At 46.2% G+C, this 18,089-nt stretch overlaps 1 pseudogene; it reads left to right on the plus strand.

Annotated features, from left to right (window-relative positions):
- The first annotated feature begins 13,818 nt into the window (after positions 1 to 13,818).
- Positions 13,819 to 17,387, plus strand: LOC127690699 (serine/arginine-rich splicing factor 5-like; annotated as a pseudogene).
- Positions 17,388 to 18,089: the final 702 nt, after the last annotated feature.

The following is an 18,089-nucleotide window of genomic DNA, read 5'->3' on the forward strand; positions in this document are numbered from 1 at the left end:
GAACAACATTTAATTGGGGCTGGCTTACAGGTTCAGAGGTTCAGTCCATTACTGTCAAGGCAAGAGCATGGCAGCATCCAGGCAGGCATGGTGCAGGAGGAGCTGAGAGTTCTACATCTTCATCTCAAGGCAGCTAGGGTGAGGGTCTTAAAGCCCACACCCACAGCGACACACTTACTCCAACAGGGCCACATCTCCTAATAGAGCCACTACCCAGGACAAACATATATAAACCATCACAGACAGCATCTCCAACAACTTTAACTATCTGATGAAGCTGCCACGGATTTGTTGGCCACGGATATGACACTTTTGATACCATGGCTGTTTGCAGGTGAGATTCTGAAGCTGGGGCTTTGGCCTCAGATGTAAACATAGTATGTGGTATGTTCCCAGATGTTACATTAGGCAACTAATGCAACACCAGAGCACGTGCGCGCGTGCACACACACACACACACACACACACACAGATGGAGACAGAGACAGAGAGACAGAGAGGAGAGAGACTATCTCCAAAGTTCAGTAAAATATCCTATTTAGAAGACCAATAGTAAAACACATATAATCTTGATTTGCCAGGCGAGGGTAGAAATGGAATGTTCTGCTTTTATTACAATAAATAACCTTTCCAGAACCTCTAGCATGGCTTGAGGAATTTTGTGGTACAGTTTGAGGCTTGACTCAAGCTAAGTGGACAGACTTCAGCCATGTTAACCCCACTCTTTAGGGCATAGCACAGGCCGAGGGCAGGGTATATTTTGTATCTTTGCTCATGTCCACAGTGGCTTCCCATGATTCCCCAGGACCCAACCACCATCTCTACTCGCAGGACTGTCTCAAGGCTTCCTGGTGGACCACACTACAGCATCTTCGTTTATATTATATTCTTTTCTGAAGAGTTGCTTTTGATTGGCCAACCATAGCCTAACCTCGAAAATAGGGGAAAGTTCTGTAAAAGAAATTATTCTTGTGTGTCCTCCCATTGTGATAAAACACTGACCAAGAGAAGTTGGAGAAGAAAGATGTTATTTAGTTTACACTTGCAGGCCTGTCACTGAGGGAGGCCAGGGCAGGGACTCAAGGAGGAACTAAAGCAGAAACCACAACAAAACACTGTTTACTAGATTACTCTTAGCTAGCTTTCTTATACGCTGTAGACTGCCTGCTAGGTGCGGTGTGACACACAGCGGGCTGGTCCTTCCATGTTAGTCATCTAGTAACACAGTCTCTCATAGACATGGTTACAGGCCAGTCTGGTCTGGGCAGCTCCTCAGCTAGGCTCCTTCTTCCCCAGGTGACTCTAGGTTGTGCCAAATTAAAAATAAAAGCTTAGCCAGGACAGGAATTATAACAAAGAATTGCCCAAATCCAGAGAGAAACAATATAAACTACTGCAGGGTTTAAAGTTCAAAGCCCAGAGGCTCCTTTCTCTCACTTGGGACAATTTGCAGCCACACTGGAGAGGCCCTGGGTGGAGTTCCTGCAGGCATTTCCTCCTCGTGGAGAAGGGACTTTATACAGGGGGTGATTGCCTGGCTTTGTATCTTTGTATCTTCTCTCACTGGGCCAGAGGGCAGCATCCATCTATGCCTGCCTTCCAGGGGCCACCAGCTCACAGTGCTATCTGCCTCCTTCCCAGCTCTCACTGGGCCTTAGAACACAGAGGTGGCTCACACCTGACTTCCAGGTCATGGGATCAGTTTCTCTATCCAGTACTCTAATCCCTACTCAGTGTGCTGTGATTAAGACTTGATCGTCCTGACTCAGTCCCCTGTCGCTTTCAGGACTTAACCTTCCATCTCCTCAGAAGTTCAATTCTTCTGACTTGAAAAATAAAAGTTTGTGATATATACAATTTCTTACTTATAAGCCTTTTTGTTGTTGTTGTTGTTGCTAGAACAAAATGCCAAGAACTGGGTACTTTATAAAAAAAGACTTTTTTTCTTTCTTTCTTATTTGCCTGCCTGCCTGCTTTCTTCTCTCCTTCTCTTCCTCCTCCTCCTCTTCCTCCTCCTCTTCCTCTTCCTCCTCTTCCTCTTCCTCCTCTTCCTCTTCCTCCTCTTCCTCCTCCTCCTCTTCCTCCTCCTCCTCTTCCTCCTCCTCTTCCTCCTCCTCCTCTTCCTCCTCCCTCCTCTTCCTCCTCCTTCTCTTCCTCCTCTTCCTCCTCCTTCTCTCTTCCTCCTCCTCTCTTCCTTCCTCTCTTCCTTCCTCCTTCCTCCTTCCTTCCCTCCTCCCTCCTCTTCCCTCCTCCTTCCTTCCTCCTCCTCTCTTCCTCCTCCTCTCTCTTCCTCCTCTCTTCTCTCCTCCTCCTCCTCTTCCTCCTCCTCCTCTTCCTCCTCTTCTTCTCTCCTCTCCTTCTCTCCTCCTTCTCTCTTCCTCCTCCTCCTCTTCCTCCTCCTTCTCTTCCTCCTCTTCCTCCTTTTCCTCCTCCTCTTCCTCCTCCTCTTCCTCCTCCTCCTCTTCTTCCTCCTATTCTTCCTCTTCCTCCTCCTCTTCTTCTTCCTCCTCCTCCTCTTCTTCCTCCTTCTCTTCTTCCTCCTTCTCCTCTTCCTTTTTTTAAAGGTCTCGCTGTGTAGCTCTGACCATCCTGGAACTGTTTAGACCAGGCACAGAGATCCTCCTGCCTCTGCATCCTGCAAGGGTTGAAGCCATGCCCACCATGCCATGCCCAGCAAGGAAAATGGTTTATTTTGTTTGTAGTCATGAGGGCCGAAAGCCAAGACTGTTCAGTCCATGGAAATGACATCACTCAGGGCGGCACTGTGGGAGGGCTTTCACAGCTCACTCCTGTGGGAACCAGTTGGCGCTCTCCCATGGGAGCTCCCTCCTCTAATCTCTCTGAGAACGCAGTAACCAATGACTTTCCAGTGGCTCCACCTCACAGAACTCCACGGGCCACACAAGGATCAAGTTTTCGCAAAGAATGCAACTATATCCCACTACAACGCTTGATCGTAGGAGGACAGCAATGCTGTGTCCGTCCGTCCCCATGCTGCCTCCCCAGGGTCAGAGCCCTGCTGCGGATTCAGCTGTGTGAGCTACAGGCACCTGCAGTGGCCATCTGGTCTAGACACTCAGCATCTCAAATCTGTGTGGGAGATTTCCTGTTGAATGGGTTTTAGCAAAGGGTTAGGGAAAATTAGCTGAGATGTTCATGGAAATGCTCCTGTAGCCCAAAGGTTCACCGGGCTGGCCCCACACGCCCACGCCCTAAATCTCATTGTTTCTTCCTTCTGTCTTCTCTTGGTGGGGACTGTGATGGTGACCAGAGGGCTTCATTTCTCAGAAAGCTGCACTGGGAACATTCATGGCTGCCCTAAAGCCCTGCCCTGGGGCTCAGGACCCAGGCTGTCTCTAGGATTTCCTCTCAATTGAAGGCAAGATCAAGACAGCAAATGACAAATCAGGAAAGGCGAGAAGAGGAGATAGCTCCCTATAGTTAATAAAATACAGAGAGGGGAAAGGAAGAGGCGCAAAGAAAAGACAGGGGGCTGCTTGGGGCCCAGGGCCTCCTAATGTGAGACTGTGTTAGGAACCTTGGAGGAAAGCGGATGATAAAGGAGACCTGACTGAGCCCAGGCTGGGCCACATTTCAGATGCGCTGTGCGGGCTGGCCACTCTCAGCCTCTTCTGCCTCTGGATGACTCTGGTTGGGAGCTGAGTCAGTGCCCACTCTCAGCAATCACACCAGGCTTTCTCCTACCAGGAAAGGGCCGGGCAACTCTCAACATTGGTTTGGTACTAGGAGCTGGTTCTGGGGGAGTGGCTACCAGCTCTGGCTCCTGCCTGTGCATAATCAGAGTCAAAGATGACTTATCAAGAGACGGTTTGAAGACTTCTGTTGACATCACACACTAGCCAGTCTTTTATTGTTTGCAGAGGACAGAGGAAGAAATGGCTCCAAACTACAGAAAGACAGAGCAGGACAGAGTTTCCATGCCTTCTCCCTGTTCATGTGCTGTAGACAATAACATTTGTTATTGTCTCTCCTAAAGGATGTGTGGAAACTGAGGCAGGATCATAAACATCACCCCCACCTTTCTTCTGATATCAGGGGACCACCTTGCTTGAACCATTACCTATAGGAGCTACTGCCTCTGAATTTGAGGACTCACTCCTTAGTCAAGGGTCTCATTACATGTCATGGGTGAAAGGCAGAGGCCCCGATTTTACCCAGCTTGTCAGTACTGTGATCCTTGATTCTAAATTGCAATTCATGCATCCTTATTAGCTATAAGTGAAGCGAGAAGCCGGCACACTCCTGCTAGGGGCTCCTGTACATTCCAGAGGCTGAGACTATATGGACTACAATAATGTACAGCAGATTTCAGAGCACGGCACACTGGAGACAATCAATTATGTACCCTCAGGGTCCTGGCACTTCCTGGAGTTGCTGCTGCTGCTGCTGCCACAGCAGCCTGGCATCACGAGAGGGCGTTAGACTGTATATGTCCAAGCCAGGAAAAAATTCCAGATTCAAAATTCCAACATTCTCCACTATACCAGCAGTACTATGTGCCACTTCTGCAGAGGAGAAAGTCGTCTCATCTTAAGTTGGGTGCTGTCCGTAAGCTTGTCCAGCTTCCCTTGTTTAGAAAACCAGCCAGGTAGGTATTTTCACGGGACAGACTAGATGAAAGGTTGTCTCCCAAGCAGACCACCTTTGCTGCAGTGACCGGGTAGCTGGAATTCCACAGGGAATACAATGTGGAGGAGGAGAGAGCCCATTGGCACGACTGAGGAAAGGCAGACAGGCTCCTAGGTCAGAGGCCGGGGCATCCAGCGGGTGGCTTTTCTGGTCATATCCAGCAAATCTGTGCTTTACAACCCTCCAAAGGCCAATATTAATAAAGCTGTCAGGAATGTGATTGGTTGTTTTTAGCTCTGAGAGAGGAATGAGAAAATTAATAACATAGAGGAAAAACACTTTATGCATAGATAGCCACAAGTTTATTTTCAGTTTCTGGGTGTGCACACACTCTATAAATTTACCCATGAACCCTAGTTGGGAAACATAATTTTTGCTTTTGCTTTTGCTTCCTGTGGTAAAAAAAATTTATTTAAGAAACTCTTCAATGGACCTAAACTGATCCTTAGATACTTTTTTTAAAAGTAATTATTGACAGCAGATGCTAAAATTGACAGCATCTGCAGTTTACTGCTAACTGAACTATCGACAGCCACATTGCTGGCTATGAGAGACCAACGTGACTCCTGAGGCTTAAGGAGGTAAGAGAAATGTTCATGGAGGAGGAGGGGATGTGCCTCTGAGGAGCACACCAAGGGTGTAGACGCCCGCCCAGGAGCAGTGGACACAGCAGGGCTGCGAAGGTCCTGGGGCTTCAGTCATCACTGTAACCACCCCACATGTGAGTTTCAAGCAGGGAGGACTCAAAACATGCCTAAAACCGCCACCACCAACTAGCATCCCGATGGTATCAGATTCCACATGTGTGTGCATGAGCCTCTGCGTTTCTGGGGAAACCAGAAGAGGGCATAGGGTCCTCTTCCGGTCATGTGGGGACAGTTAGCAGCAGCTGTCAGCCACCATCCGAGTTCTGGGAATCCAGCTCAGCTCCTCCACAAGAGCAGCCAGTGTTCTAAGTTGCGGAACCATCCATCCCTCAGACTCCTTCAAAGATCCTAAACTTCGCTTAGGAAGGGGCTCAAACAAAGACACCATTATCTAAACACTGCTCGAGTGTGCCTCCTTTTCCACTCACATATCTGGGTGAAGCCAGATTTTCTTCATCAGCTACAACCAAGACAACATATTTCGGCAGATTCCAATTAAGCCTAGAGCAGTTAGGAGACTCAGCTGTCTTCCATTACGGCCCACACCGAAAGGATCTGCGGAATTCCAAAACAGCGCCCTTCTTATGCAATACCTTTGGCTCTGGAAAATAGTTATTTTTATAAAAGTATGTATGTTGTATAATGGGATTACTATTTTTTTTAAAGGAATTAAAAAGAAGGTATAAAGCCTTCCAGTTATAACATCTACTGCTAGAAACATTAGATCTAGTCCTTGTCAACCTGAAGCCCCTCAGTGCCTCAGTTTCCAAAACCGTCAGTGGGCAGGGCAACGGCTTCTGCCCACTAAGTTCATGTTGCCAAAGCACTTTCCTGTCCTGCTCCAGGGTGGCGCGGAGTCTACTCTTGTACGTCACGTTGTGTCTCGAGTCTCAAAGATGAGGCTGCCCGTGGGGCTTTTAGGAGCGCCTGTCACTCTGCCCACTGTTCCCCGATCACACTTTGAGCTGGTGGCCTGGCAATTTACCCAGGAAGTGACCAGCTGCCAGTGAAGAAAGCAAAGGAAGGTTTGTCTCACACTTGGTTACGGATGTGCTTTTGCCACACGCCTGTGGACATTATACCCGCCCCCCCCCCCCAGCGCACTTCTTAATGGAAAGAACGGTTCTGTGACGGGAAAGCTGTTGTCATCTCTGACATCCTCGAAATATCAATATGGAGGAGCTGGCTGCTGCACACCTCTCTGTCTTTGTCTGTCTGTCTGTCTGTCTGTTATTCATTTTTATTACATTTTAGGAAATCTATATTCTGAGCAGTCTCATTCCATTTGGTGGTGTCACACAGTGTGGTGGTGATTTTGACATCCTGCTCAGGGATTTCTCAGGCTCTAAAGATTCTAAGGCCTTAGCTTTTACAGTTTTATGGTGCTGGGAATGGGACCCAGGGCCTTGCTCAACCCGGGTTCCATGCCTACTAAGGAGCTTCTTGTTCGGCGCTGCTATAAAAAGGCAAGAAGAAAACCTTTTCTCCCACTCAGCCATGTGAATGACCGTAAGAGGGCAACTCCCACTCCAACCAAAAATGACTCCCCTGCCTCCTTGGCAGACAGGCGCTGATCTTGACCAACTCCCAAAGGATCCGTTTCCAGAACAGCTACACATATACTCTGAGCACGACTGTGTGGACAAAGTCCTAACGCTGGGTGGAGGCTACAGTGACTCCAAAGGAACTGCTCACCCGCAGGAATACAGCCTGTAAGCAGTGGCAAAAAAAGGCCTCGGACTTGCGGCCAACCCGAAGCTGTGGAATCTGCTGGCGACATTGCTCGCACTTCAAGAAAAGAGCTTTCTAAATCAGCAAGGCTGGAGGTCCAAGACTCCCCAGGGATGGGTCGCGGCCACGCTCACCTTCCTAAATGCCGCCCACTCCTCTCTTCTGTCACCTTGCTTCTCTCTTTAGACACACCGCATATTTAATTTATTTCAACGGTTCTTAAATTTTCTAGGCCGTATTATTTTGAATGATTTACTTCAAGATTTAGTACCCCAAAGCGCATACGTTTCGTTTGAGGTTAAACAGCTCCCTCTTGTGACCAATGTAGGAAATACGGTTTGTGGGTCTGGAGAGCTGTGAAGTCAAACTTTAAATTTATTTTCAGAACTTAAAATTTGAAGTGGTTCTTAAGCAACTTCAATTTTGAGATTTTAGATCAGTTACAGCTGGTAGGAGGTTTCATTTAAGATAAAAAAATGTCCATGCCTAGAATAAATATCAGTTGTTTCAATATATAGATCAACACTTTCCATCTCATACTTTTAAATGTGCTTATAAATACTTATTACTTGAGCATTGTAAAATGTTTTAATAGGTTAAGGTGAAAAGATTTCAGGAAGTGGCATATACCTTCTCAGCACATGGGACAGAATGGATCCTGGAACTCTGTGGCAATGTACAGCACTGGCAGACTTTTAAATGAACACCAGCCATGATGAACAAGGTAAAGGTCTGAGCATTAGAAACAGAGCCAAACACTCCAAAGTGTGTGTGTGTGGCTCATGCTGAGAGGGAGAAGCTGTCTGGAGCAGGTCAGGCCTGGCTGTTGGTGGGCCCCAGTGCTCTTAGGAGGGTTTCCCACAGAGCAAGCTGGAATCCACACAGCACACAGTGCAGGGGAAAAGTGTCTGAACATTGTCTCTACCTCCCCAGAAAACCTCAGAGAACCGAAAAGCAAAGCGGTCGTGCCTGTTTCCGCTCCCCAAGCCCAGTCCTGTTTGCTTAGTGAGAATTTTGGTTTCTTTGAAAACCACGAAATATTATGGGAATATATTTATTTCATTTTACTCCCAGGTATGGGATCTGCGGCTGCCTCAGACTGTCCACAGCAGCTGACTTTGGTTTACCTCGTGCTCTAGCAGGGGCATGATTTTGCCAGCTGCAGATAGTTTCTGAGGTTGTGTGACACTTGGAATTCTGGAGACTCTTCGGAGGGTATATACATGCTAGGTTGCTGAGGGGGGGGGCATTGTTGGTTGGTTGTGGTTTGTTAAATAGTTGTGCACAAAGAAGGAACCGCAACAAGAAAAAATTAGATAACCTGACAGCAAAGATAAGACTCGCTCCAAGGAATTTGATGCCCCTAACGCTGTTGTAACATCGTCCCCTTTCCCCTCGCTCCTTTGTTCTCCTATGTAGTTAGTATCAGGGGTTGAAAGGGCAGAAAAGAGGTGGGGAAGTGTGGAAGAACAAAGAGCCCACAACCCACAAAGTAGCTAAAGCCCGGATGTTAGAAATGATAGTCTGTCTGCCACCCCCGCTCCCTGCGCGCACGTGTGTGTGTGTGTGTGTGTGTGTGTGTGTCCCTGACTGTCTCTATCTTTCTGATTGTCTCTGTTGTCTCTGTTTCTGTTCTCTGCCCCCACTGCCCCCCCCCCCCCCCCCCCCCCCCGCCATGTGTGTCTCTTCTCTTTCTCACACACAGCCCTTACCTTCCTGGCTTCGATTAATGCAAAAGGCCTCCCTATACCGTCTGCTCATACCACGATGTCTCCCTTAACCAGAGGCCCAAAACAACAGAACACCATGTACAGAGATCAACATTGACACACCCCACAAGAGATCTCCCCTCCTTCCAGCCCACTGACGATTCCTCACGGCAGTGGAAAGGTAACGGACAACTTTGGCTGCTAAAGCAAAGATTCCTGTTTCTTCTCTGTGGCAGATGCCTTGCAGGGCACGTCTATGAGTCCTGCTTAGCTGCTGATGGCTGAACTGTATTATCTGCTACACAACACATGTTGACGTCCTGAACCCCAGGAATGTAAGGGCTGTCTTCATTGGAAATAGGGATGCTGCAGAGATAAGTAGTTAAGATGAGGTCAGGAGGGAGAGACCCAAGCCAGTGACTGGTCTCCTCATACGACTCTGGACAGAGGGCAGCCCACAGTGGCAGCCACAGGACACTTGTGATCAGCAAGGAAAGAACTGCTTGTGTTGCTGTTACAAAATTGTTCCACTGGATCTACAGCCTAGTCCTATGGGGGTGGGGGGGCTCCCTCTTTGCTACCACATAAGTTCCTGCTCATTCTTCAGTGTTTGAACCACAAGTCATTTTTGCTCTTTTCTGGGGTTACAAGTGTCTCCAGATAATGAGCCTAAAGTAATGTCTGACAAGTCTTCCTAGGACATACTCATGAATTAGTGATTCTAAGTTCACATAAAAATTCAAGTGTAACAACTTCCGTGTGTCCTAGGACTAGGAAAAGAAAGGTCCTTTCTTTGGGGGAAGGGGTGTGGGGGACAAGGAATCTGGCTTTGCTGTTGTCACCGCTGGTCTTAAACTCCAAGGCTCAAGTGACTCCCCTGCCTCAGCATTTACAGTAGCTGGGACTACAAGTACGCACCACATGCCCAGTTTAAGAAAGGAAATTAATTCAAGAAAATAAGTTCTAGTGAGCACTAATTATACCGGCCTTCTGTAAGACCCCTGCCCCCTTCTACTCCCCCACCCCACTGTTCCCACTTCTGCTTCCCTGCCCTTGCCCCCCACCCCCACCAACCCAACCCCATGCACTTCAATGTGCCCATTATTACACTGATGCCAACCAACACTACTCTAGAGCTCAGAGAAGGCCAGGGTGTGACAGGAACATGCGCATCACCAATCAGTCATCTGACAATAGAGCCAGGGCTACTTACGAAACTGCTGCTGTTCTCTGCAGTTCACACTGGACACCGAAGAAATGTCACTGGCACCTTTGGTCGGTCGCTTCCTGCCCAACTGCCCCCTTCCTGGGATTCTCAAGGAAGTAAGTTCAAGCAGCCATCCCGGAGGCGAACAGGTGATAACTGTGTATGACACAGCGCAGTGTCTGTCCAAAGGTCAGCTGAAAAGGTCAAGAGGGTGGAAGTCTTAAGGAAGGAAAAATGTCAGCTATGCTGTTATGAGCAAGAGCAAGAATCCACTCCTCCATTGTCAAAAATGTCCAGACTGCCGCCTGTGCTGCCTGCCCCAGATCCAATTTTTAAGTCTGGCTTGCAAACTGAAAGGAATGTGCATTGCTTGGGAAATGACCCTCTATGTTTTGAGTGGCCTCAGGGCCACTAAAAAGGTGCTTTTTAGCCGTTCTTAATCATTTTGATTTTCTGAAGAGTATTACAAACAAAAATACCTTTTCTGTGCCTCTCCCACACTCATTCCCAATCTCAAGTGGCCGTGGTTGAAACACATGAATCCATCCCCTTATTGGATAGTCGCAACTGTCACAGGCTAATCTGTATCCCCCCTCAAACATCCTTAAAATTATTGCTTTCTATTTATTTTAATAGAGGCTCTGATGTAGACCAGGCTGGCCTTAACTCACAATGTAGCAGTGGATGACCTGGAATTCCTGATGCTGCCTGCTTCTACCACCCGTATACTGGAATAGCGGCTATGCGCTAGCACGCCCACTTACTGTTTTTGTTTGATATCTGCACACACATTCCATGTTTCATACTTAAATATGAGCTCACTCCCTGTAGCCATCCAGGTAGGCACCAATGGATCCCTAAGTGTATGGGATGTTAGTCTATAGTAAAGATACAAGACAATTCTCCGGTGTATTGAAGATCCCCTATTCTTGCCTCTAAGTCTATGTGTATCTTTTATAGACATGGTTCCATCCGTCAATCAATTCATACGTCTATCAAATATTATGAGACTTAAAATCATTTAGAAATGTGAGCATTAGGTTTCAGGTTCCCAAGGAAAAAAAATCGTAGCTTGCATTTAAACCCTGATGTTGTTTCCTGCAGTCTGGCACACACCCCCTCCCCAGTCAGAGAAGCGGGGTCCTTTCAGATTACAGATTCTCAGAGGATTATTCACATGGGGAAACTCTCCAAGCTTTTAAAATCAGAAGCAAGTTGACAAACATTTCAGATCAGCCGTGAGAAGGCAGTGAGGTGAGGGGGACAGAGACGACTTTCAGGTGCACACGGATGAGCTCATTTGAATTATTCCTCACCCGGGCGACTGTAGATTATCATAAACCCCAAAGTCCAGGGTCAGGCTTTACCGTTTACTGCAGACCCAATGGTTGGAAGGAGCTCTCAGTCTAACTGGGGTCAGTGGGCAGTTGGCCTTTTGGGTTACTATGACTCTGATTCAGAAGCTTTTGGGTTTGGGACCATTCCAGGTTTCAGGCGTTTGGACTAGGAATGCTTGTCCAAGTTTGCTCTCTACTGCTCTGATGAACAGCATGCGCAAGGCGACCTGGGGAGGAGGGGGAGTATTTCACCTTACAGCTTAGTCACCAGGGAGAGAAGTCAGAGCAGGAACTCAAAACAGGAAACTGGAGGCAGGAACAGAAGCAGAGGCTGTGGAGGGTACTTGTCAGCCTCTGTCCATGGCTCTCTGAGCTTGCTTTTTACATAACCAGGACTACCTGCCCTGGTAGAACAAACACAGACAAAATAATACAAGAACAAATACAGTCCTTGTGATATACTTAAGCCAGATTCCAGAGCTGCTCACGGCACCTTCCCTGTACGCAATCCACTTACTATTTGAACAGCTGATCTTTTAAAAAGTCTTATTTGTCCAACCATCTTTCCTTATAAGCCTGGTTATCTTGAAGCCTAGAAATGAAGCTGTTTCTGGTTCCAAAGAAGCTACATTCAGGGTTCCCATCACTGAGACATCAAGATAAGTTAATATAGAATTTCCCTTGATATGGTGCACACACACACACACACACACACACACACACACAGAGCACATTCACACAGCTATTTCTAGATCACTGTGGGAGAAAATGCTCCAAACAGAACAACCTGACAGGTATCTCATAGTGACGGGACTGTTGACTTACACAGAGCCTCACTCCCAGTGTGGATGGCCAGTGCACCATTGTCTGTAGCTTGGGCATTTACTGGGGATGTAGGCAGGATGCTAGTGCACTCAGGCATACTGCACAGCTGAAAAGCACTTGAAACAGGTCCCCAGACCCTAGCACACTGAGGCCATCAAGGAAATAGCATGTGGGCCTTGGAATCCAGCACTTAGGCAGCCAACACCTGCCAAGACCAGAACAAAGACCTCATCCATCAAAGTCCATAGTTCTGGGAAAGTACCTATATGTTCTAATCTTGCTCTTTGGCTTCTGTATTTCTGCTTTTGGCTAACTGTTCTTTCTGAGATATATCAACTTATGATGTGGTTTTTAGGCTTAAAAGTTCACTTGGAGAAAGGCTCAAGACTGTACTCCAGTCCCAAATACCCAGTGGAGTTGCAGGCTAGCTAATAAAGACATTCTGTTGGCTTGAACCCATGTCCAAGCGATCTTCCCTGGTGGATACCTCACAACACACCAGAGGTCACCCTATTTCCATCAGTGCCCAACCAGGCTCTGCAGGTCAGCCAGTGGACCTCATACCTTGCTGCTCATTTTCATCAGCACCTAGCTGGGTCCTGAAGGATGACCCAGTGTGCTCCGTACTCTCTACCATAAGGGCAGACAAGTCATGAGGACAGTCTTGCTTCAGGGAGCCTCTAGAGTCTATGGTGGAAGCTTCTTGTTACTTCACATCCTTGGAGTCTCATTAGTGACACGGAGGAATGAGGATATCCCAAAGAGCAACACAGGGGCCTCGTCTGTCTACAACTCAAGCTGCATAAACATTTTGTATTTTCCAAGCTACAAAATTTCCCTGAAAAACCCATCAGAAGCTCCCCACAGGCCTCCTCCCAACCCAGCTCTTTCTGCTCCGTGGACAGCAGCTCTATGGTGAATTTTATGCATTTTAGGGAGTGTGAAATGTCATCTTTTTGTGTTTCTAATGAAAAAAATTTAAGTCAATAGCAGAGAGCTAGGTATGCATTTAGTACATGAGGCAGAGGCAGACAGATCTCAGTGAGTTCAAGGCTAGCCTTATCTAAATGATGAGACCCTGTCTCAAAACAAATTAGCAACAAATACTGAACAGGTATCTGATTTACTTTCTCACTTTAAAAATCCAAGCAAGCCTAAAACCAACTCAAATGTATGAACCTATGGTTTTCAAATAGCAGTTCACAGCAGCTCGTGGTAGTGGCCTCCTGAGAAATGACACAAAGAGAGAAATGCTGCTGTTGTCAGAATCACTGACCAGAGGGGATCCAGCAGCAGCTCCGGGGGAAAGAGTGGGAAGGGCTGGGCGTCTGGAAGGACAGGGCTAGCCTGCTGAGGACTGTTGAGGGGTTCAGTACTGTCTGCAGCACACTTTAGCCTGCCCTAGCTCCAGCTGCACACCCTTCATAACAGAAGCCGGTATCCCGACACACATTTTCTTTCTTGGATGAAAATAAGAATCTATTCCAACAGTACATAAAACATAAAGTATCTAAAATAGCCCAAATGTGGGGCATCTGATCTGGGGACTTCTAAAGCTACAATTATTCAAATAAGCTGGTATTGTCAGAAAGATGGGAAGCAGGTCACTGCACAGAATAGGATCTAACAATAAATCAGATATATAGTTGATTGATTCTTTCAGCGAAAGCACATGGACAATTCAGTGGGAAAACAGATTATTTTGTCCGAAAATGGCGGTGGACCAGATGGACATTCTTATGCAGAAAGACGAAGCACAATCACGTCTGCACCATATGTGAATATCGACTCAGAGGCATCACAGGCTCACAGGCAAAATCTAGCTGTGTAATTGGTACCGACGAAACTGAGGGTCCATTCTTGGAGACTTAGTCTCAATATAAAAGAATTTAAGAATGATCTCAAATAGAAGCTTGAGGAAAATGGTATTAGACTTGGTTTTAAAAGACCAGGGCAGGCAAGCCTCCACCTGGAGGAGGAGAGAGAAGAGGGGGGAGAGGTCATGTCATTTGGGTGAAGCTGGGGTGGAGGCAGCCACATGGCATGGATTGGGAGGGAGGTGCTTTAAAGGAAGATCAAGGAAGCCCAAAAAGCGTATTCAGAACAGAGACAGAAGGAAATCACAATTTATGCCTTTCTGAGCAATTCTGAAAAGCCAGTAGACTCACCATCCTTTAGCACAGCTTGAGATGAACCCACCTTCCTAAAGCAGTCCCTTGGCTAGGTGACTGAGCAGCTGAAATGTCGGGTCTCCATGCTGACCAGAGAGATTCCATTCTCTTGACCAGAGGAGATTTCCCTTAATGGCTCTCCTGCTCTGTGTCAGAGCATGGAGGGGCACATGCTGGGTTGTCTATAGCAACACCTAACAGCATAAACTTTCAAGATTAAGAATTTCAGCTGCTACTGAGGGAATAGCCAACCAATAACTGGCCAAACTTGAGACGCATCCAATGGGTAAGCATCAATCCCTGACACTGTTAACGATATTCTGTAATGCTTGCAGACAGGAGTCTAGCATGCCTGTGCTCTGAGAGGCCCCACCCAGCAGCTGACTCAAAAAGATGCAGACATCCATAGCCAAACAGTGGATGGAGCTTGGGGACTCTTATGGAAGAGTAGGAGGAAGGATTGCAGGGCCTGAAGGGGATAGGAACTCTGTAGGAAGAGCAGCAGAGCCATCTCACCTGGACCCTTGGGGCTCTCAGAGACTGAACCACCAACCAAAGAACATACACAGGTTAGACCTAGGCCTTCCCACACACATGTAGTGGATGTGCAGCTTGATCTTCATGTGGGTCCCGAACAACTGGAGTGGGGTTATCTCAAAAGTTGTTGCCTGTACATGGGATATGTTCTTGTAGCTGGGCTGTCTTGTCTGGCCTCAGTGGGAGAGAAAGTGCCTAGCTCTGTGAAGATTTGATGTGTAAGGGTGTAGGGCATACCTTGGAGGACGCCACGACCAAGGCAATTTATAGAAGAGATTCCTAGGCCTTACAGTTTCAAAGGGTGAGTGAGTCTATGACTATCATGGAGAGGAACATGACAGCTAGCAGACCTGTATGGTACTTTAACAGTAGCTGAGTACTTGCATATTAATCCATAAGTATGAGGCAGAGAGGCAGAGAGAGAGAGAGAAAGAGAGAGAGAGAGAGAGAGAGAGAGAGAGAGAGAGAGAGAGAGAGAGAGGAGTGAGAGGAGAGGGGGAGAGAGGAGAGAGAGGAGAGGGGGAGGGGAAGAGGGGGAGCAGAAGAGGGAGAGGGAAGAGAGAGAGAGGGAAGAGAGAGAGAGGGAAGAGAGAGAGAGAGAGAGAGAGAGAGAGAGAGAGAGAGAGCGCTAACTAGGAATGGTGTGGGACTTTGAAACCTTAAAGTCTGCCCTGAGTGACATGCCTCCTCCAGCGTGGCCACACCTCCTAATCCTTCCCATACATTTCTACCAATTGGGGACCAAGTATTCAAATATATGAGCCTATGGACACCCTCATTTAATTAACATACTTTCATGGTTGCTTTTGGTCATGGTGGTTTTTTTTTTTTTTGTTTGTTTTGTTTTGTTTTGTTTTCAAAACAGGCTTTCTCTGTGTAGCCCTGGCTATCCAGGAACCCACTCCGTAGACCAGGCTGGCCTTAAACTCAGAGATTCACCAGCCTTTGCCTCCTGAGTGCTTGGATTAAAGGTGTGTGTCACCACCACCTAGTGGTTACGTGTTTTTGTTTTAATCACTATAATAGAAACTTAATTAAAAATGGTTGTGAGCTGGGAACTGAACTCAGGTCTTTTACAAGAGCATTATATACTTTTAATGGCAAAGCCATCTCTTCAGTTATTTTAAAACCTAAAAAATAAGAAAAAAATCCTTGAATTTCTGGGATTTAAACTCAGGTCCTTATACTTTGTATTACAAGAGCTCTTAGTTGTTAAGCTGTCTACCTGACATCTAACAGGATGATACAGTTGTCCTTGCTGATATTTTATACAACATAATTTTTAAGGGCTACTTGGTGCATTTATGGAGTATTTAGCAGTAACCTGTAGTAACTTGTAATTGTAACTGTAGTAACCTGTAGTAGCTTCTACATTCAAGTGCCCGTAACACCCTCTAACATATAATCATGACAAAACCCATATATTTACAAATGTCCACTGGGAGACAAAATCACCCCCACAGGAACACTGGGTTAAATAAACTTAATTTAAAAGCATCAAAGCAATGCATATGCAGTAGTAACTTAATGTAATTCTAACTCTTAATGTACCTTTTAGACTAAAATGTAAGGCTTGGTTACAAGCTATTTTCTCAATATCTCCAAGTAGCTGTAGGGTCGGGGAAGATCTATTTCCTATGGACTATTAACAGTCTAATATTCAGTCAGTTGTGGAGAGACACAGACAAGTTGAGTTCATGTCTGTACAGCTTCACCACAGACTACAAACCTCTCTCCGGGTCTCAGCCATCAAAGACCCTGTCCAGTGGGACACACTAGTCGGGCATCATGAGTGTTCACTGGGAGACTAAATCCAGCAAGATGTAGAAAGATTCTTCAAGGGTTGTAGACAGATTAGAGGTATTGATCTGAAAAGAGGTTTTGGTTTTGTGGAATGTGAGGTCCCAAGGGATGCAAATGATCCTGTTTATGAACTTGATGGAAATGGGCTTTGCAGTGAAGGGCTACTATCGAACATGCTTGGACTCGGGCTTGAGGTGGGTGAGGTAGAGGATGATACTCCGACCATTTTAGTAGTTGCAGACCTTGAATCTATAGATAAAATGCTCCACCCAGAAGAACAGAAAATCAACTTATAGTTGAAAATTTATCCTTAAGAGTCAGCTGGCAGGATCTCAAAGATTTCATGAGACAAGCTGGAAATTTACCTTTGCAGATGCACACCGACCTAAACTAGATGAATGGGTAGTTGAGTTTGCATCTTATTGTGACTTAAAGAATGCTATGGAGAAACTTCCTGAAAAGGAAATTAATGGGAGAAAAATCAAATTAATTGAAGGAAGCAAAAGGCACAGGTCAAGAAGCAGGTCATAATCTTGGACCAGGAATTCCTCTAGGTCCCACAGCCAACTGCGTTTCTGTGGGAGCAAGTCTTACAGCCAATTAAGGAGCAGGAGTTGAAGTCAGAGTCAACCCAGTTCTGGTAGTCGGTGTCCTGTGACTGAGAGGAGTCAGAAATGTGATCTTGAGGTAGATTGAAATCTCAAGCATCTGTGGATTGACAGAGGTCCTGGTCTCAGTCTAGGTATATATCAACTGACACTGGCAATTAAGCCGTAAGTAATTTGCCTTGGGATTTTTTTATTTTTATTTTTTATTTATTTTTTTTTCCTGAGACAGGGTTTCTCTGTGTAGCCCTGGCTGTCCTGGAACTCACTCTGTAGACCAGGATGGCCTCGAACTCAGAAATCCACCTGCCTCTGCCTCCCAAGTGCTGAGATTAAAGGCATGCGCCACCACTGCCCGGCAGCCCTGGGATTTTTAAGAAAACAAAACGAAACAAAATAAATTTCCAAGCCATACTTGTTAAAGATTCCAGTACCATATGTGCTTGTGGGGTGGAATTTGGAGGGGAGTTGGGCTATATTACTTTGTAGATATGGACCACCAAGAGGTTGTTGGAAACTAATTGTATTAAATGTCTTTTGATAATTCTCTGTCCACACTTTTATGAGTAAAGTATATAGTTTATGCATATTGATAGAGTTCTTTTATAACTAAAGCATTTAATTTTTTGTACTAGAAAAACTTCTGACTATTTTTAGTTCATTGTTCAGACACGTTTATTTGATTAGTTTAATTACTCAATTAAACTAATGAATAGTTTTGGACGCTTTCAAAGAACTCTAAATTCACTTGTACATAAAGGTCTAATATAAATTTTCCTTGTTAGGGTCAAGGGTGTCTTCTCACCCACTAACAGCTGTAAACAGACATCAAAGCAGCTGTTTGTTATTGATAGTAAAATAACAAGT

Source organism: Apodemus sylvaticus, chromosome 8 (assembly GCF_947179515.1).
Source record: "Apodemus sylvaticus chromosome 8, mApoSyl1.1, whole genome shotgun sequence".
NCBI classification, from domain to species: Eukaryota; Metazoa; Chordata; class Mammalia; order Rodentia; family Muridae; genus Apodemus; species Apodemus sylvaticus.